The 20,513-nt window shown below is 38.1% G+C and overlaps 1 protein-coding gene across 3 annotated transcripts in view; it reads left to right on the top strand.

Moving 5' to 3' along the window:
• The window catches only part of DACH1 (dachshund family transcription factor 1), a 290,304-nt gene that overhangs the window by 161,290 nt on the left and 108,501 nt on the right, over positions 1–20,513 (top strand). The window lies entirely within an intron of this gene.

The following is a 20,513-nucleotide window of genomic DNA, read 5'->3' as shown; positions in this document are numbered from 1 at the left end:
CTTGAATGAAGTACTTGTGAAAGCTGCAGACAAACTTGCAAATAATGATGTGACAGAGTTTTAGTAATTAGATAAATTAATTGTGAGAGGGGTGATTGTGTAGTGATATGCTTGTTTAGCTGGCCTTTTTTTCCCTTCAGTCTCTGTCATGTTGGATTTAGGAAACAAACTGAATGACCTTTGAAAAAGTGATGGAAATTAAGAGCTAAACAGAACTGGAAAGGACAAACCAATTAATATAAATGTGTTGCACAAGTTCATACAAATTTGATTTTGTTTATGAGTGAACCCCAGAAACACGGTAGCTACACATTAAAATAAAAGTTCATACAACCATGTTTTCCATGTTTCAGCATGAATAGTTTTAATCCCATTATGGCAGGGGTGGCAAACTGCGGCCCTCCAGCTGTTGTGGAACTACAAGTCCCTTGAGGCTTTGCAAGATTCTCACAGCCACGGGCACGACTCGCAGAGGCAGATCATCATGGGATTTGTAGTTTCACCACAGCTGGAGGGCCAGAGTTTGCCACCCCTGCATTATGGCATTAAAATAAACATAATGTCTAAACTGAACTCCTGGATGAGCAAATATTGTCTAAATACAAGAGCCATGTGTATTCTTACTCAAATCTTGATGTACTCTGTGTTTTTCTTCCAGATCTGTGCAGTAATCCAGTGTAAAACCTTTCCTCTGTGCAGGAACTTCCTGTAATAAAGACTGGTCACTGCTGCTTTCTCTCCTTATGCAGGATGATTGGTCTTGTATTCACCCTGTGTCAGTTTTCTGCAAGCAGTATATATTCTGCTATGTCCCTCCCACAGCATTGCTCTCTGAATAAGATAATATGTTATGCTGAAACATCTAAATCAAAATATGTATTGTGTCGTTAACATTTTACAAATTTGCTCTCGTGATTCATGCGATTCATATGCTCTTTCTGTTCTGAGAGTTGGGATCTAGTGATCTGAAATCTAAAGCGTATTTCCATTTTTGAAGTCAAATTGGGATACCACCTACTTTATATTGGTTACATGTTCCCATTCACATAACTTAAAAAAAAATAATATATATTTCAATATTGCTGCTTACATTTTTGATGCTCATTCTGAAAACTCCAGGACTGAAAAATTCTGCTTAGTTCTCATTGTCTGGGGGGAGTTGGAGGAAGTTTCGGATAAATAACCCTGTCTATACTGTGCTGGCAGATTTCATTATCATAGATGAGCAGGACTTCCTGTCCTAACAAATAGTTAAAGATCTCCAGGAATTGTATGCTAATGCATTTTATTTTAAAAACTGTCCCTAAGTATGTCCCCTTCTTTGCTCACTGCCATCTATTGTAACCACTAGAAGCTGCCTGTGGGGTCCTGTGTATATTCCTGCTCCAAACAACCAGCTATAAAGGTAAGAAATATTTTTTTTATTTTTATTTTTAGGTATGCTATGTGAATGGGAACACATAACAAACAAACAATGGTGGTTTACAGTGGAAATACACTTTAAACCCTTCCACATCAACTGAGTAAAAAAGTGTTCCTCGGCGCTACTGCCACTGGGGGCACTATTATAATGCTGAATTTTTTTTAGCATTGCGTACTATCAGTATCCCATGTGGGGCAGAGAGTGCATATAGAGACAAACTTCATTTAATAAACACAGAAGAAACACAATGTGTGGTTTTGGGTCTATCTACCCACTGTTAACATCTTTAAATACATCTACCATGTAGAAATAAACTGCATCAATCATGCACAGCTGTCATTAAAGGAGAGTGCAAAAAAACTCAAACAGGTCTATTCACAAAAGGGTGAAGAGTTTGGAGAAGGCAGGAGAAGTGAACAATCTAGGACAAAATAGCCGATTTGGAAAAATTCTCCAATTCAGCTCACTTTCCAGTTCCGCTGTTCCGTCCTAGATTGTTCATTTCTTCTGGCTTCTCCAAACTCTTCACCCTTTTGTGAATATACCCCAAAGTCTCAGTGAACGGTATGTGGGGGTGTGTGGTATCTTTGTATGCATGCAGAGATGTTCAAACACTAGTCAGTATATGAGATTCCATACACTGGTGCTAGAATAGAGATTGCAATATTAAATACCAATACATACACTGCCTTTTTTCCCTAAGGCTGGGTATACACATACATTTTTTCTTTTCTTTCTTCATTCAAACTGCCAGCTGAAGGAAGAAATTATAACATATTCCCCCATCGATGCTTTCAAGCGTGGATTGAGGAATCTCATGCTGTTTTCATTGTATTCTGACAGCAGCCTCCTGAATACTCAAACAGAGCTTGTGGCTGATTGGCTAAAAGCTCCATTTGCTGAGAATTTTCCAACCTGCTCCTTCAATCAGTTTATTGAAGGATGCAGAACAGAAGGGTGGTGACATCGGCATCCACTGTTCAAATTTTGTCTGCTTCATCAAGAACTGAATGCATACAGTTTTTTTGTTTTACAGGTCATTTTGCTTTGGGTATGCTCATTTTATTGCTTAGTGAGCCCGTCGCTATTTCTTTTTTTTTGCAATTTATTTTTATTGAAACATATTGACATGTGCATTCCGTGGTGTACCTTAGAAGGTACATAAGTAGCAATGTGAAGGACAAACTAAAATGGCACTGTACAGTTTTTACATCAGTGTACAAACTGCTAGATAGCTTCAAGCATCATCATCAGCATGTTCCCATCAATGTATGCATAGTGTAACCATTTTTCCTTGCCATGTGTTTATATGCCTCTAGGCTTTTTGCAATAGCTAAAGCATTTGGCACTTGACACTGAGTTTCTTTATTTGTCTGTTGTGCGGCTCATCTAATTCTTTACATGTATTCTTCCCACTTGCCAAGTGATTCTCAAATCAATCCCATAACTTTTAATATATCACATGGAGGATGGCCATCATAACATTTTACACACTTAGATTACTTCTGCTTATAAAAAATAATAATGCGTTTGTAAAAAGAAAAGTGAAAAAAAGTGAAGAATCATCAGACAGACAACGGACAATCACAGACACAGTGGGGTCAATTTACTGAAGGCAAATACGCTGTTAACTTTGTAAGGGAATTTTCACTTTGCAGGGGAAGTTTGCATTAGTTTAGTGCATGTGGTGTGCAAGGAAAATAAAATACGGTACGTTTGCTCAATGATGGAAGTCAGCAGAGCTCCACTCGCAAAGTGCAATTTCCAAAGTTAACAACCTAGTTGTCTTTAGTAAATCAACCCCAATAAGTGAGTACCACGCTGTCCAATCAATTTATCTGGTATATTACCAAGCTTACACGGAGCTGCACAATGTTTACATTGTGCAAGCTTTTACCCAAAGTGGCCATCATTCTCTTTGGGGCAGTCTGAGAAGACTCTACCCACTTAGTCTGCAGATGATTAAGGGTCCTCATTATTATTATGATCAGCAACATTGGGGGCACTAAACACTGCACCACCATGTCGCATACAGGCCAGGTTGTATTCTGAAGTTATTACTGTGATCACAGGGTACGCACTTTGTTTGCATGGCGGCCTGGGGTCTGCCTGATGTTGCCTTAAATTTTTTAACATAGTTATCTGTAAAAAATGTTCTTTATACTTTATCTAGTTGCAGTCTATAAATGTTCTGCTAAAAGAGATCTAATTAGTTCAATAAAAAACATAGACATGTTCACTAATGATGCACAACCAGGGATAAAAGAATAGCGCATACATGACATTTTTAAATACTTGCATGGAATGTTAGTTGATTTTTAAAAGAGTTCTTTGCAACAGTAAATGTTTAGTAGAGAATTGGCAGCTCTCCAATGCATTTACTACAAAGCATAAATAGGTCATTTTTTTAAGGCATTGCTACTGTACAACTGAAAATATTGTATGCAATTTAGGGCACTTTTTAATTTGATATCCCAGCTGTACAATTACACACAGTAAATATTTTTTAAGTATTTATTTGGTGCCAATGTGCAACTTCCCTGCTGTCATGGGTATTTAGAAGTGGACATAAATGTAAAACAACTACAATTAAACTCTCTCCAATCCTGCTGCTTATAAATTGTTCATTTACCAAAGGTTTTAAGAATGAATGTTTTAAAAAACAAAAACGGCTGATTTGCCTTTTTGGCTATATCAAGAAACCTTACAATCACTTTGCCTAAAGTGAAAAGAGGCATAAAAGTGAATGCATAACTCTGTGTTACAAATAGCAACCAATTGCCTTCTCTCATTTTCAAATTGCCAGTTCAGGCCAGAAAATTAAGGGTGAATCTGTTTCTAATGAGCAGCACAGGCATAAGGCTAAAGAGTCTGTTGTCAGTTACTGGGGTCTATATACTGTACGTATCAAACCACTTCTTGAAATGTTTACCATTGATGCAACTATTGTAGCATAATGAATCATTAACAGAAAAGCAGAAATTGGCCAGAAAATGTGACCGCTGATGTTACTACATAGGCTTCAGGAAAACGTTAGATTATGTTACATAGTAACATAGTAGGTAAGGTTGAATAAAGACCATGGTCCATCCAGTTCAACCTACTGTATGTGTGTGTATAGGTGTATATGTGATTGTGTGTCTGTGTTTATATAGCTCTAACACTGCCCATGTTTTTGTATATGAAGCGAAACAAGAAACGCATCAAGAAGTTTCTTGAATCTATCAACGCTATCGGCAGATACCACCACCTATGGAAGGGAATTCCACAATTTCGTAACTCTCACAGTAAAAAAACCAAAACCCTATGAATTCAAAGATTGAACCCTGTTCCTCCAACCTCCTGTTGTGTCCCCATGTTCTCAATACAGTTTTCAGATTAAACAGTTTGTTCCGAATATTGTGGTCCCTATTGATGATTTTTAAGATGCAATAAAGTCCCCTCTTAATCACCTCTTTTCTATGGTGAATATGTTTAATTGCTGAAGGTGGTCTTCATAACTCAGGCCTTCAATCCCTTTAATTAATATTGTAGCCCTTTACTGAACTCTCTCCAGCTTGTGGACGTCTTTCCTAAGAGTTGGTGACCAAAACTGCACCGCATACTCAAGATGAGGCCGAACCAGTGATTTATAAAGTGGAAGTTTTACTTTTATCGCTTGCTACAATCCATCTTTTAATGCATGCCGGTATCATGTTTAATTTGCTGGCTGCTGCTTGGCATTGCTTACTATTGCCAAATCTGTGATCTATGAGCACCCCCATGTCTTTTTCCACGTCCAACTTCCCTAATGTAGCACCCCAAGTCGTAGTTTGCACACACATTCTTTGTTCCCATGTGTGTAACCTTACATTTTGTCAACATTAAATCACATTTGCCATCTTGTAGCCTTTTCCTTAATTTTATTTAGGTGCTGTTGGAGTGCAAATATCTCCTGTTTGGAACTTACTGCCCTACCCAATTTTGTATCGTCCACAAAAAACAAAATCAAACTATTTTGTCCAATCTCTATGTCGTGCATGAATAAGATGAACAGGATCAGTCCCAGGACTGAACCCTGCGACACCTCACTCACAACCTTTGCCCAATTAGAAAAAGACCCATTCATTACTACCCTCTGGATCCGTTCTTGCAGCCAATTCTCCATCCATGTACATACAATTTCATCCAACCCGACAGACCTTAGTTTATTGTTCATTGATGCAAAGTGGTAGTTGCATGCAAACCATTTTCAAATATTTGTAAAACCTTTTTCAAAATCATAAAATCAGAAAGATATTTTATTCTGTCATTTACAACTAGAGCAGTTAGTGTTAAAGTTTGCCTGTCATGGTCAAATTATGTAGAGTGCCACTGCTGACTTTTTCTTTTAAGAATGCTTTTTCCCTGGTTGCCATGCTGGGGCTTTGGCAACATTTCTTTATGAACCACTGAACAGGAACAAGTACAGGGAAAATAAATTCTGAAAAAACAACCATTTACAACAAGCTTTTTCCAAGTCCCAAAAGTGTTAAAGCAAGACAACTGGCACTTTCAGCAGAATGCCAGCAGTAGCTGTCTTTCATGACTGATAAATGTAGTCTGTGGCCAGGCTAATGACTTTTAAGTATTCACATATTCTTAACAAGCAATACATGAGATTAAAAGATAACTATACCCCCCCCCCTCCTTGCCCCTCCCCTCTATGATTCTAATGTAAAAATCTTTGTTTGTAGTATCGAATTGGATATATTGTTATATGCGATCATTTTGGTGATATTCTTCATCGTCATTTATGTTATTTGTTACATGCTTCAAACAGCGGGAGAGATATGTCCCCAGCATATCATACGTTCACTACGAACGAACCTAAACAGTGTAAATGGATGACATGTCTATTTAGAAAGTACGGCTGTATAATGTTATCAAATACACGCTGCCATTTTGATTTATTGATTTACTGATTGCTGTTTTACACAAAAACTAATAAAGATATACTTGCTAAAAAAAGAGAATTATGGCCCAACCTTTTTTGCCATAGTTCTCTTTAGTGTCACAGAAGGACATATACTAATGTCCTCTTGTGACCCAATACTCAGCATATCATGGGCTATTGCCCACAATATGCTGACAGTATAGCGCTGCGCTGCAGCTGAGACAGATCCTGACAATATTGTCGGGATCCACCACGCCACCTGATTTACAGCTGGCTCTGCACCTCTAGAGTCAGAATCATCTGTGCCCACCCCCTCCCTGTCCGTTTCTCCTGACCTGGCTACTGACCTCTGTAGCTTTAAGCACTATAAAGCAATTCATCCTCAGAGTTCACAGAAGGAGCACTGAAGTATTTGGCTCTCAGCTGTTCAGCATACCCGCCCCCCCCCTCTCAGAGCACATGCCCTGTTTAGATTTCCTGGCCGGAGGACTATCAAGTCACTGTAGAGTGGATAGCAGGTGCATCTCAGAAAATGTTTGGTAAGACCCAAGTGGAAATCATTACATGATAAGTAAATATGTGATAATGCCCATGTGTATGGAGTAAGACCTGCAGTATCAGTAAACCTTGGTAGATAGGTGTTGCTAGAAATAGGTTGAATTGAAATATAATGTACTGTATTAAAAATCAGCTAACAAAGCAAAGAGAAACAAAAACCATGCAAAACTTCCAGTTACTCCATTATAGATATTCTGGTGGATTGATATTGCATTGTAAATTGGGGGAATCATGGCTGTCCATAGAATCTGTTAAGTCATTTGTCGAAGATTAGGTTCCCTTTTGCATGGCAAGGTAAATTAATATGCAAAAATGATGGATTATACCCAGTGTTTTGTTTTCTTTCAAAACGACTTTTCCTTTATACTGGCTTCTCAAAATAACAAATGCAACGATGTAGAGGTTGGATAAAAGTTTAATGCAGTATATACACTTTTGGTAGTTAAATATATAATATTTGCAAAAGCCTATACATCAGGCCAAAAAGAGGGACCACTGAGAAGGTAGTGGGAGAATGGGATTTTGGTTCACACGAGGGACAGTTGGGAGCTGTGAATATTCACTAAGCGATAATTATGTGTAGCAAAATACAGAAATTTAAAAAAGCATTTTACAGAAATGTTTCTAGGAACAAATATATGATGCTGCTGCAGAGGATTGATAGGTAGAGAAATAGATCTTTTGGCTTAGCCCTTGCAAACAAGGGATCCTCTTGTATGTGATTAGCACCACCAACATTTTCATGTTGTATTATTTACCCCCATTAAACATATAAGAGTGAGATTAGGAAAAGTGTCTAGATCATCATACGGCAAAGAATGTTAGAGTGGCTGGAAATGGCCTTCTTTTGGAGCATGCATATTGCAAATCTCAGTAGACAGCTAAAATATTAATGGAAATGACATGTATTCTATTTTAGTAAAAAGTGCACCAAAATGATAGCAAGTAGCCTTGACGAAAGCAATCAGTTTAAAAGGATATGGCTAAGTATATGAGAAATATGATACTTGTTACTAGTAGTTTCAGTGGTCCAGTCTGGATTTTATTGATTGCACTTTAATATATAGTCTCAATGATTGAACATGCTATTAGTAATGCCTTTCTCTAACCATGGTTTACAGTGAAAAATTAAACCACCTGATTTTTTTTGCTATTATGCTATTTTTATTTGCACTAGTATTATGATTTCTTATTGGAAAGATGGTTTCATTCATAAATACACATGGCAGATGATATTAAATAATGAAGTGCTCAGTATCTGAATTTGAGGTAACATCCTGTACTTTATAATAATATTTTGTTCACAATGCAGGAAAATAGGCACAACACCGTATATATAGCACATGGCTGCAAGTGGATATTCTGTTAACTTCTGAATGGTTATATTTTTTTTCTGTTTCAGACATTAATTTATTGAGGTTTATGCAGTGTCATTTGAAGGAAAATAGGTATTAAATGCATTATGGCCACAAAATGCAAAGGGTCTCTTGCCAGAAAGGTGGGATGCAAACAATTAGAAAAAATGAGAGTCATTAGAAAAATATTTATTTACTGGAAAGAGATACAATGTTGCCAGAGTTAATTCAGGTGTTATAAAGTGGGACTGATATTCACTTTGCAAAGTACATGCTGCCAAAATGTTTTTTGTTTTTTTTTACTTCCCTTTCACATAATTGGGTCTTCAAAGTAAAGGTGTATCACTATACTGCACTGCTAAGCATAATGCACAGCATGTCTAAACAAAACAACACAAATAGCTACCTACTGTACATGATCATGTACAGTATAATTACAAATTATAGACAGAAATAAGAAGTTTATATTACACACTCATGAGGAGAATAATAAATATACTTACATTAAACCCTGGTTTTCTCCTCCCTGCCATAGTCTTTTATGTTTTATTCCTGGGAATTCTATAGATCCCAATTCTCAAGAGTACACTCCTGTACTGCACTGGAGGTCTTCTTGGGAGATTTGGGATGCTCAGTGTTCCTAGTATCTCTCCAGTAGGCTAATGACACCACCTTTACCTAGTCACCTAAGCCAGGATGTAAGGTAAGTATATTTATTTATTTTTCTTGTCATGTAGAATGTGTTTTTTTTTTGAGCATGGGGAGCACTAATGACTAAGTAGACTTTGTATTATGACAAGTTTCAACTTGTTTAACTTTCGGGGTCCCTTCCTATTATTTCAAGAAAAAACTGTAACACATGACTTGTTTCTAAATGGCACCTTATAGGACAGCCCACCCTTTTTCCAGTTTTACGCTGATCACATAAACCTCCTTAAATAGGGCTTAATAAGCTTGGTTTAACTGGGATTTAAATTAAGAGCAGTGGTCATTAACATTATACAGATTAGAACACTTGTTAATTACCATAGAAAGATACAAAACATATCCTCAACTGGTTCAAATCAAACTGACAAATCCTTGTTGTCTATAATTAATATGTTCTAAACGGAACTGTTTTGTAATGTAACATACAATCTTTAACAGTGAATGATATGATGATGATATTAAGACCATGTTATTGAGCCTGCAGTATTATATGGAGTCCTTTCTGCTTAACGCAGCAGCAGGAATTCTGTGGTTGGAGGAGAGCTGATCACATGAGTTTGATTCCTCCCAGATTTTAAGAAAAAACTCCTTTGCTTTTTGCCAGCTTCATAGCCTCAAAGCCAGTGTAGTGGTAAGCAGCTTTGTACATCAAATCGCTGTGGTTATAAATTTATAAATGTTCATTTTTTTAAAGCAGCAGTATGGTCATGTTAAGGTGAAGTAACATTTTTATGTTTAACGGTTTAAAATGAATTCACTTCAATACTAACGGATCTCCAGAATCTAGGAAGTGTCTGTGAGTATAAAATAACAGAGCAACAAAATGCATTTAGCACTATTGTGCTCAGTCAAAAGGCCTTATAAAAAAGCATGTTAGGGCGAACAACATCATGCTGCTTCTAGGCATGCATGCTGCAACATCATGCATGCTGCAACAACTAATCGACTAAATTGATTATAATCGATTATTGAAAAAGTTGTCAACATTTTCAATCATCGATTAATCAGCTTGCGATTAGTTGGCCCTGTTCACGGTTCCACACATGCTGCGTGCTGCACCTCCTCCCCACCTCACGCTCACCGCCCGACCACATCCATGATCGACACAGGAAAGCGGGGAGAAGAAGTAAGGATGAGCAGGTGTGGGGGGATGACAGCTGCCTATAGACAGGCCCAATCTCAGAAGCAAGTTGCTGGAAGACTGCTCAGGTAAGCCTGCACTTTCCCACACATGGTGCTCAATAATGTATTGCTGGGATAGTGGGATTTGTATTCCTCTATAGCTGATGGTCCATTGTGCTGTACTGTATATTATACAGAGCAATGTACCATCAGCTATAGAGGAATACAAATCCCAGCAATACATCATACACTGTATGTATAATGTATTGCTAGGATTTGTTGTATTCCTATATAGCTGGTGGTATTCTGCATTGCACTGTATAGAGGACTACAAATCCCAACAATAATACACTATACAGCGCAATGCGGAATACCACCAGCTATAGAGGAGTACAACAAATCCCAGCAATAATACATTATACAGTGGTGCAATGCCGAATACCACTAGCTATAGAGGACTACAAAACCCAGCAATAGTACATTATACAGCGCAATGCAGAATACCGCCAGCTATAGAGGACTACAAAACCCAGCAATAGTACATTATACAGAGCAATGCAGGATACCGCCAGCTATAATGTACTATTGCTGGGATTTGTAGTCCTCTAGCCAGTGCCATTCTGCATTCATTGCTGTATAATTTTACACTTTCCATTTCACTATATTGCACACCACACTTTTTTTTTCTTTTTTACTTCCACCGCTCCAAGCTTGCTCCTGTTATGGACTACAATCACAATACAAACTGGTAGTCCCATTACTGGAGCCATTTTTAAAATGTATTTTATTTTTTAACCGATTAATCGAACGTAATAATCGGCTAACTAATCGATTTTGAAAATAATTGTTAGCTGCAGCTTTAGCTGATTCTGATTTGATAACTGTAAAATGTTATACCAATAAACATTAACTTGATTCTGGAGTTCCTTTGGTGTTGAACTGTCTTCATTTAGTATCCTAATATTGTTTGGTAGGCTGTGGACCAAGAAGGTGCTGGAGAGGAGGTGTATCGTGATTCCCCATGCAGAAGCATTTTATGTCCTTTTAGGTTAAAGGGCTGTGTTAGTGCTAAGTTTTAAAGAAGAGGTTAAAGCAAATCTGTGATAAAAATAAAACCCACAATCACCCCAAACTTGTAATAAACACCTGGTCCCAAAAACTTTAATCCATTTCAACACCTATAATGCAGTGCTTGGGGAGTGAACAGTCAATCATCAGGCTTTAATGCTGTGACAATGGAAGAGAGAAATAGGAAAAGAGAGAAAGCACACTGGCCCTGTATTGCAATTTTGAAGATCTTAAATAAAAAGAATATATTATCATATCAATACACTTATACAGTGCTTATCTGCTATATACCAATCTAAATTGCTTTATGCATACCCACGGGCAGCAGTAAGCAATAAAGTCAGGACAAACACCTGTATCTGGAGATGGAAGCATTTAGACAGTCCATACTGTAGTGCAAGCCAAGCTTCACTAGGAACAGGTGTGTTTCAGGGAATTTCTTCCCTTTTCTCTTCTCTCTGTGACTGAGAATAACGCTAGGTCACCTATATACTCCCCACCAGTGGTCAAACAGTAAAGGAGGGGCAACTCAAAGCCTTGTGCACTTTGCTTTCCCCTGCTCTAAGCATGCATCTTGTCAGCTTGTGTACATTTAGCACAGCTCCTAGCGCTGTTCCTCTTTCTCGCACAGTGCAGCTGTGTAGGGGATTGCAAGAGGCAGTGGCTGCACTTAAAAATGCACGTATTATGCATTACATATTTTGTTTTATTTCATTTATAACTGCATTTCTTGTTTTTAGTATCTGTCTGAAGTTTAACTTTTAGATGTAAAAAATAATGGCAAGATTAAAATCTATTTCCTAAGGCCATCTTAAATAAAAAAAAAAAAAAAGAAAGTCCAGTGAAAATAAGTTATTCACATACTTGTCCATTGTGAACATGGTATAAACCAGTGTTATATTTCTTTTAAAGTAACCAAAAGTCAATATGACAGTTTGGGCTTTAAATTGTGTATTATGTTTCATTCATGGCTTTTGTGTCAACAGCACTCATCAACAAGTGTTCATTTTATTTCTGGCTGACAATACATGCCTTATTTCTGCATCATTCAGAGTATATCAGCAAATATTAGATAACATTAGTGGGTTATTGTGCTTGCACAAGAGTGAGAAAAAAATACAGATCCTACAGGCTCAGTTCACAAAAGCAGAACATATATTACATTTCCCTAACTGAATAACTTTATATGCTTTTTTTAAGATTGAAAATAGATGTTTCAGTTTTCTACAGACATTTCCTGACAAGATCAATTTACAAACACACATTTTATTTACCAAATACACATTATATCAGTATGTTGATTGTTTAGGTCTATTAACAAATGTTGCATGCAGTCTCATTCTTCAGGCTTGTAATAATTGTGAGTTCCAATAAGATGTCCATTAAAGAGAGCGGGAAAATGAGCCATTTGATGTAGTGATAAAATAGTGCTTTGTCAGATATAATAGCGATGAGCCTGATTTACTAAATCAAATTAGCAAGACAAAGAATTGATCTCTTGCTTAGATTCATGGATGTACAATCACTGATTGTACACTGACGTTATAGTGTACAATACTCTCCAAGTTTTCTGTGTGTTTTTGACATCCAAATGAGGCTGATTTTCTGTCTCTTGTTCTGATTATGTGCACGAGATCACGTTCCTGTCAACATTTTACCTGAAAAAAAACCTAATGTGACCAGCTTACTAAGCAATGAAAGGTGCATTTGCAAAGCTACAGTTTTAAAAAGCCCATATGCTATGCTGTTGGAGCAAAATAGGCAGCATATGTATAAATACGTATTGAAAACCTGTTCAGAGGCAGCATCAGTGAAGTAGCATTAGCCAAAGCAGATCATGCAGCTGCTGTAAGACCTTGTGGTGGAAGGGGACCCCATTAGGGGGTTTGTTAAAGCAATTTAAACATAGAAAACCTATGAAAACAACACATTGATTCACTGTAATATCAAGGATTACAGAGGTTGCTGTTGACACTGACCCTGAACCCCCCATCAGCTGTACAGGATGAGACTTAAGAATTTTCACTCACTTCAGACCCCCTTTGCAGGATGGGCAGTAAGTAGTCTTAGTTATGCAGATTTATTGCCCTCAGAGCTCCTGCTCATCCAAGCCAGCACTGAAATAACCCTGCATGCCTTACACACTCGTCCTTGGGCTGTAAAAAGGGTGTTTACTCAGCTAAAATTGACAACTGTTTGTTATTCTACAAGCCCCCCAAAAAATCAAAATAAAATACTAGATATTTGTATTACGGTTATTGAGTAATTGTGTGCAGAAGTACAACTTGCTAATAATAATATTATATTTGTCTACTACATCACCTCTTTCAACAATTTATTGCTGTGGTGGTGCAAGGGCTTAAAATTCATAAAGAGGCTCTGAGATCTGAGTTACTAAAAGACAAAGTAGATAGCTGGAAAGCGAATGTGAAAAGTTTACTGATGCCCTCATCTTCCCTGACAATGTCTATTCACAGTTCTCCTGCTACTTGTTCTTGATTTACTTTTACTGTTTATATATACAGTGCAGGTCATGCATTTAAAAAAAAAGGGGGGTGGGGGAGGGGCTTGGAGCTTTTAGCCATAATGTGCTAGTATGCACAGCATATTGGTACATTATGGTTGACTTACCTGCCAAGCCAATGGCCTTCAACACTATGGGGTCTATTCACAAAGCTGCCGAAGGATCTAGCCGTAGATTCGGCTGATCCTTGGTTACTCTCCCGGACATTCCGGGAGTCTCCCGCTATTAGATATCGGCTCCCGGCCGCCCGGGAGAGAAACACTTTCTTCCGGAAAGGTTTAATCTGCAAGATCGAGCAGAGTAAACCTTTCCCTGCTCTGTTGTTTGTTTTTCTTCTGACATCGGAGGTGCCTGCCGTCGTCAGTCAGAAAAAAAACAGCATAGGAATGCATAGCTACATTCCTATTGGCTATTTCACTTTGCAATATCCAATAGCAAACTAGTTATTGCACCCGCCCACTACTGCTGTCAATCAGCAGAGGGGACCTGAAGTTCTCCATCAGGTCCTCTTCTAGTGATTGACAACAGCAGAGGGCGAGTGCAATAGCCAGCTTGCTATTGGATATTGCAAATTGAAATAGCCATCCCCCCCCCCCCCCTGCATTACAATGAGAGCTTAGCAGAGCCAGAGGTGATATGAAAGCCGACTCTGCTGAGCTCTCATGGTACTGACAGTTCAGCATTCCCAGGTTACTTGGCTGTCACTCACTGCTGTTCGGCCCCTATGAGAATAGGCCGAACAGCAGCGAGTAGCCTGCCGGTGGTTCGGCTCAGCCGATCCAGATGTTGGATCAGCTGAGTCGAACTCCTGTAATTTGGGTCAGCCGAACACGCTGAGCATGTTCGGCCAACCCGAACGCAGCCGCAGCAAGCCGATGTACGGCTGATTTCAGTCGGTGTACGGCTGAAATCAGCCGTACAAGCCTGAAGTGAATAGCCGAACAGCGTTCGGCTCACTTCCGGTCGGTTATTCACAAGGCTGCCTTCGGCAGCTTTGTGAATAGACCCCTATGCTTCTACCTAGCCAGCACTTCCATCTTCACCCCATTTTTCTTCTGGTTTTTGAGTCTTCAGCTGCATGATTGGCTGGGCTCCAATGAGGTAATGCATGTACATGGGAGTTACTTCATCTTGGCATGTGGGTCTGCTCACTAAGCTCTGCATGCACAGCTCAGCTTACCCAAAACAAAATCGCTGAATGGCAGCAAAAAAGCTTTTATGGCAGAAGGGACTTACACATTATCTTCTGTCATAGAAAGCTTGCCAATCCACATTTGTTTAAGCCTTACTTCCACTTTAATTATATGAGTATGCATTTCATGCAGTTTTGCGACAGATCCAACAAACCTCAGACTGAAGGGTACAATGCATTGCAAAATACACTGTACTCTGTACGCCGTATGTACACATGCATTGTAAGTATGTAGTAAAGACCGCAAGGATACAGTTTGTAGTGAATTAAGCTTTATGTGTGCATGTATGCAGTCTACTGCAATAAAATCCTGAAATCTTGAAAATAATGATAGGCTAATCCCTTACAGTGCATGATACAGCTATTAGCTAGTGCAGATCTTTGTATACAATCATTATGTTTTCACATGATCATTGAGCTCATATTGAGAATAATGAAAATTAATGTGTCTATAGTGATGGAAGCTAGTGTATTTCTTGATAGCTAAATTTAGTACCTTTGTTTACATCGATAGGCATGCAAGTGTAACGCTAGACACAAGCACTGGATGCAATAGTACGTCCAGGTCCTTTGTAAAAAGTCCAATTAGTGTTTCTACCTGGCTCATGTTTATTGTTCTGGTAGAACTTTCTATACATTCATATGTTACTAGGGTTATTTTAGAGCTCAATGAAAACAAATAGTAAAAGGGAACATTGTATGCCAGAAACAGTTAAAATAAAGACAGCATACAAATAAACAATATAAAAAGCATTTTATTAATTCAATTCTGAGCAACTTACTTTAGTTATCTTACAATAATTTATTTTCCTTTATAAGCCTAATGGTTCACAATTATGAGGGTATTTTATAAAAGATTGTTCTGAAGTAAGACTCCAATTTACGGAGGCAACAAAGTAAATCTAATATATCTAATATATTTACATTGCCAAATCATTTGGGTTGATTTAATAATGTGTGAAGGGCATTGGAGTGAGGTAATGTGTAGTAAAGTGAATTATTCCAGCATTTCTCTGTAAAATGCCATATATATATATAAACATACCTCTGGTGATCAAACCTTTCACACAATGTAAACCAATATAAATTTGCTGGGTTATTCACAGAAAGGAGAAGAGTTTGCGGAAGGCAGGAGACGTGAAAACGTTTTTCCTGTTCAGCTATGTTGTCCTAGATTGTTCACTTTTCCTGCCTTCTCCAAACTCTTCACCATTTTGCGAATAACCCTGTTGGTCTTTCCTCAAACCACATCTGTGTATTGAGGTCTGGGACAATCTTCTTCCAAAAACATCTTTTCACTCCTATGTTTTCTCATTAAAGTTGTCCTTCTATGAAAAAGGAAAGTTCAGTTTTCCTACCACCTCGCCTGCTTAGCTGCAAAGAAACTTAAAAATTAACAATATTACAAAAAAAGCTAAAAAAAATAACTTTGGTCCTGGTATCTCGTGCTTTTGACAGGCGCAGGTGATGGCAGTGTGTCTCCTGGAATAGCTGGGCACTCAAAATCCTACAAGAATGTGCCTTTGTCAATTGCAGGAGTGAATTTTTATTGGTTTTCAGTGCCCAGGCGGCACCAGTGAGGAGCATTGACCTCCCCCGTGGCTCATGGATGCATCGAACCTGGGACCAAAGTGAGTTTTTTCATCTTGATGTTATAACATCTATATTTTTTAAGTTTTTTTGCAGTTAATTTTGTTTTGGCTGCAAGAAGCTAGCAGAAAAGTGAACCTCCTATTTGTAATGGAGGTCAAATTTGGAGCATACACACTGCATTTTGGTACAATTTATGCTATTTGTTTTTACCTGTAAAAATATATTTTGTGTAGACATCCAAAAGCCCTGAGACTGCTACTGGATGCCACTATCTCGGATGTTAGCAGCCCCAGCAGACTCAGAATTGACATCACAAGTACACACTCTATCGTAATCCCCTATGCTTCTCTCCCAGGAGTTAAATAAAAGATTACGTAGGGAGGTAAGGGTCGGAGCTGGGCTAACACAGACAGACCCTCCCAGAAGAGGAGAAGGCTTTAATGAATGTGGGGGAAGGGGGCAGTATCATTGAATCATCTCTTCCTGAAGAAGTCTAATTTGCTAGCAAGTTGAAGTCCAAACTAGCTAGCAAATTGGACACTGATACTGCCCCCTTCCTCCACGTTCATTGCAAGTGAATAAAAAAAATGTGTATGGGAACAATAAAGCTTTTCTGTGCTTTAGCCTGCAATTTTTTTAAGTTGGTGACAGGGTCTCTTAAAAGATATGGAGATAGCTGAGTTATCTGTAACAAATTTGTCTGATTCCTAATATGGGAGTTGAGTTGATGCAGACTTTCTGAATGATGTGAATTGATTTGCTCATCTTTAAAGAGCAACTCCAGGAACAAATAAAATCAATCACTGAATTTCTGATGTCAGTCAGAAAAGATTACTATGGATGAGTGAATTGGTTTGTGCAAACCAAGATTTACAATTAATTAGGCAGATCAGAGGCGATCTTTACTTATTTGCTCCACTGGATGACTGAATTGCTTAATAAGAATAATAATAATAAGAAGATCACATCTGAAATTGTAGAAAACACTGTGGTTCCTCATTTAGCATGTTGTTAGGCTCCTTGCCCCTCTCTATTGTCTTCTGCTTAGCAGTTTGAGGGGGGATCAGTTTGGATCCCAATTTAAAATGCATGCACAGCTCAGAGGTAAATATGGGGCAAGATTTCACACCCCCATAATGTAAGAGCCTTAGTAAATAAGTACTTCCTTACTAAGTTGTATCCTCGATGTTGCAGGGGGGATAAGTGCCGGCATTGTTTGCTTGGATCTAGTTTGCTTTATGCTGGACAGACTAAACATAGCCAGACAGTGAACTGCTTCTCAGTGTCCTTCAACGGAATCATCACTGGAGCAAAATTGCCAAGATTAGCTCACCTGTTTGCTCTCATATGAAAGTTCAGCATTCTTTACCTTAATCTGAGTTTTATGTAACACATTGCAGTGCATGTTTTATTCTGCAGGCCTTCATATGTGTTGCAGGATGGGGTAATGGTGATCAAATAACTCTGTCTTGTACAAGTTTAATCACTTCTATAGTTGTCTATGACATACCAGAAGATCGCAATGGATGGGTTTGATAACTTGGCCTGCACCCTATTAGTGGCAACACAAGAATTTTAAGCAGTTGGGTATTCTGGTGTATTTTAGTATGCCTAAATAAAATAGATACCCTGGATGAGCTTTGTTTGCTATATTCATTCTAATGTTAAAGTGACACTAAACTCAGAAATGAACTCCTAAAATGTATTCAAAACTCTGTTAACAAAAATGTAGCTTATTTGTGTATCACTCAGCTGAAGATCCTCAAATCATCTCTGAATTCATGCTGGCATTGTCCTTCCTTCTGGAGGGTGGCTACTTTTGTTCCCCATGGTCCCTGTGTGTGTTGTAAAGTAGCCAGCACTCCAAGCTCAATCCTGTGATGGACTACAATCTCAGTACAAATTAGGAGACTAAATGTGAGATTGTAGTCCATTACGGGAGTGAGCTTGGATCTAATAGTTTAGTGTCACTTTAAGTTTTTATTTTATAGCTGTAAGTATATAGTACTCCTAAGTACTAGTACTAAGGGCCCTGACGAATGTACATAAACATAATCCCACAAAGGCCCTTAGAGATAAAATAGATCAGACCCGGTTGGCTTTGAACTTGACACTCACAACGGTGGCAGAACGAAATCTCCGCTGGACTCAGCAGAGATTCTACTCGCACAGAGATAAGGTGGGGCACCTTTTGGCTGTGAGGCTCACCCCGACCAGAAAAATTTTAATATGTTCAAAACTAAAACCCAGTACAACAGCGGCTAGATAACCACATTGTTTTTTGTTTTTTTTTGTTTTTGTTTTTGTTTTTTTTGGTGTTGTCGTTTTAGCTTCTTGTTTTTGTTTTTATTATGTCTTTAGGTTTTGTAAGGCACTATAATAGGGATAACCTAGTAATCTGGTCTCGACTGTTCTCACACAAGCTTTTGGTAAGAATAGTCGACAAGTCCCTGGGTTTTTGACTATCGGTCGAGCGACTGCTAAACCCCAAGATGACAAGATGGGACGTAGGTATATCTTCAGGGGGTAAAATAGGAACAGTTCCGCTAAGGCCGAAGTTTGGAGCGGTAAGCTGGGCAGGGGGCCAGCTTGAGCCGAAATAAAAAACGGTAAGCTTGTGTCGACAATTGAGACCAGATACTAGAGATGGAACAATAAGGAATCCTGAAGACTGTCTTTTTGTTTTTTGATTTAGGTTGTTTTGTTACATTGTAGTATGTAGATGGTCATTGTATATGCCTCAATGAAAAAAATAATAAAAACTTTTGAATAGTCAAAAAAATATTTGTAATGAAGAAAAATTCTTAATTGCAATTTAAGATCTGGAAAGTCACAATGTGATTAACTAGGGATGCACCAATACCATTTTTTTCCAGACTGAGAATGAGTACCGGTACTTTTCCTCAACTACTCACCGATACCAATTACTTTTTTTAGTGTCATGTGACAGTTTTTCTAAAACAATACAGACTAATGATTTTAGGACAGTGGTGAAGCGCCAGGGCCCGGAAAAGATAAAAAGTTATTCTAATAACAATTACTAGGTGTGCATGTCAAAAATCTGAGATACCACTTTTAGGCTCTAGTCAACAAGCAGTGATAAAGAAATAATGCTTTTTAGTGCCTTCTTAGTGAAGTCTGTGGCCTTATTGCCCTAGCCCATGAGAAGAATGCTTTGAAGAATGCATAACATGTTTTCTTTGCTGCTTTTTAATACATTCTATAGATGATTTTCTCTCTGCACCAGCTTATCTTTTCTCATCAGTAAGAAGTATCTTTTATTTCTACCTTTTATAAATTTATAAACAAGCTTATTCCACTGTATTCATTCAGTAAAAGGCTTCTAGGTCAGGAATAGCTACACGAACAAACCTGCAAGATGTAAAGCAAGCAATTAATGTACTTTAGGCAATGAACTTGTGAACCCTCTGCCTGTATATTAGTGTGTTGTTCCTTTTCTGTTTATATATTCTCTTTAAATATGTGCATTTTACTGTGCATGCATTAAGCATGGGGACTGTTAGCACGTCTAAAGTAACATCTGCTCTGTCTTTTTGTTGCTGGGTTCATTGTATAATTAGCTCTATATTTCACCAAATACAATTTTACTCCCAAGGCAGATAGAACAGCATGAACAAAACATAAATAATTGCAGATTAGAGAAACAGGAGGCCAACTGGGTCTACATAGCTTTGTTGGAAATAGGGTTAAGGAGAAACGAAGGTCATAAGGGAAAATGTAATACAAATAAAATACAAACATCTATGTCACAGATCTGTGAAAATAAGAGGATTTTAAAATAATCACATAAAAATTCTCAAAGTAGACCTCTCAATAAAATATTACTAGTGATCACCATCTCTTTACCTCCCTCTGTACGCACACATACAGGCCAATAAGTAATATGAAAAGTGGGTGCAGCTAGTGATAGCTATGTCATGGAGGTTTTTTTTTAAATCTTATAATCTTGATATAAACATTTTATGCCAATGAGAACCTGGAATTTCGAAGACTTAGAACTGTAGTATGTTCCCTTTTAGGTGTGTGCTACTATA

Source organism: Nanorana parkeri, unplaced genomic scaffold (genome assembly GCF_000935625.1).
Source record: "Nanorana parkeri isolate BGI_ZX_2015 unplaced genomic scaffold, ASM93562v1 scaffold907, whole genome shotgun sequence".
NCBI lineage: Eukaryota > Metazoa > Chordata > Amphibia > Anura > Dicroglossidae > Nanorana > Nanorana parkeri.
Note: the sequence above shows the minus strand (reverse complement) of the source record. Positions and strands in the feature narration are given on the sequence as shown.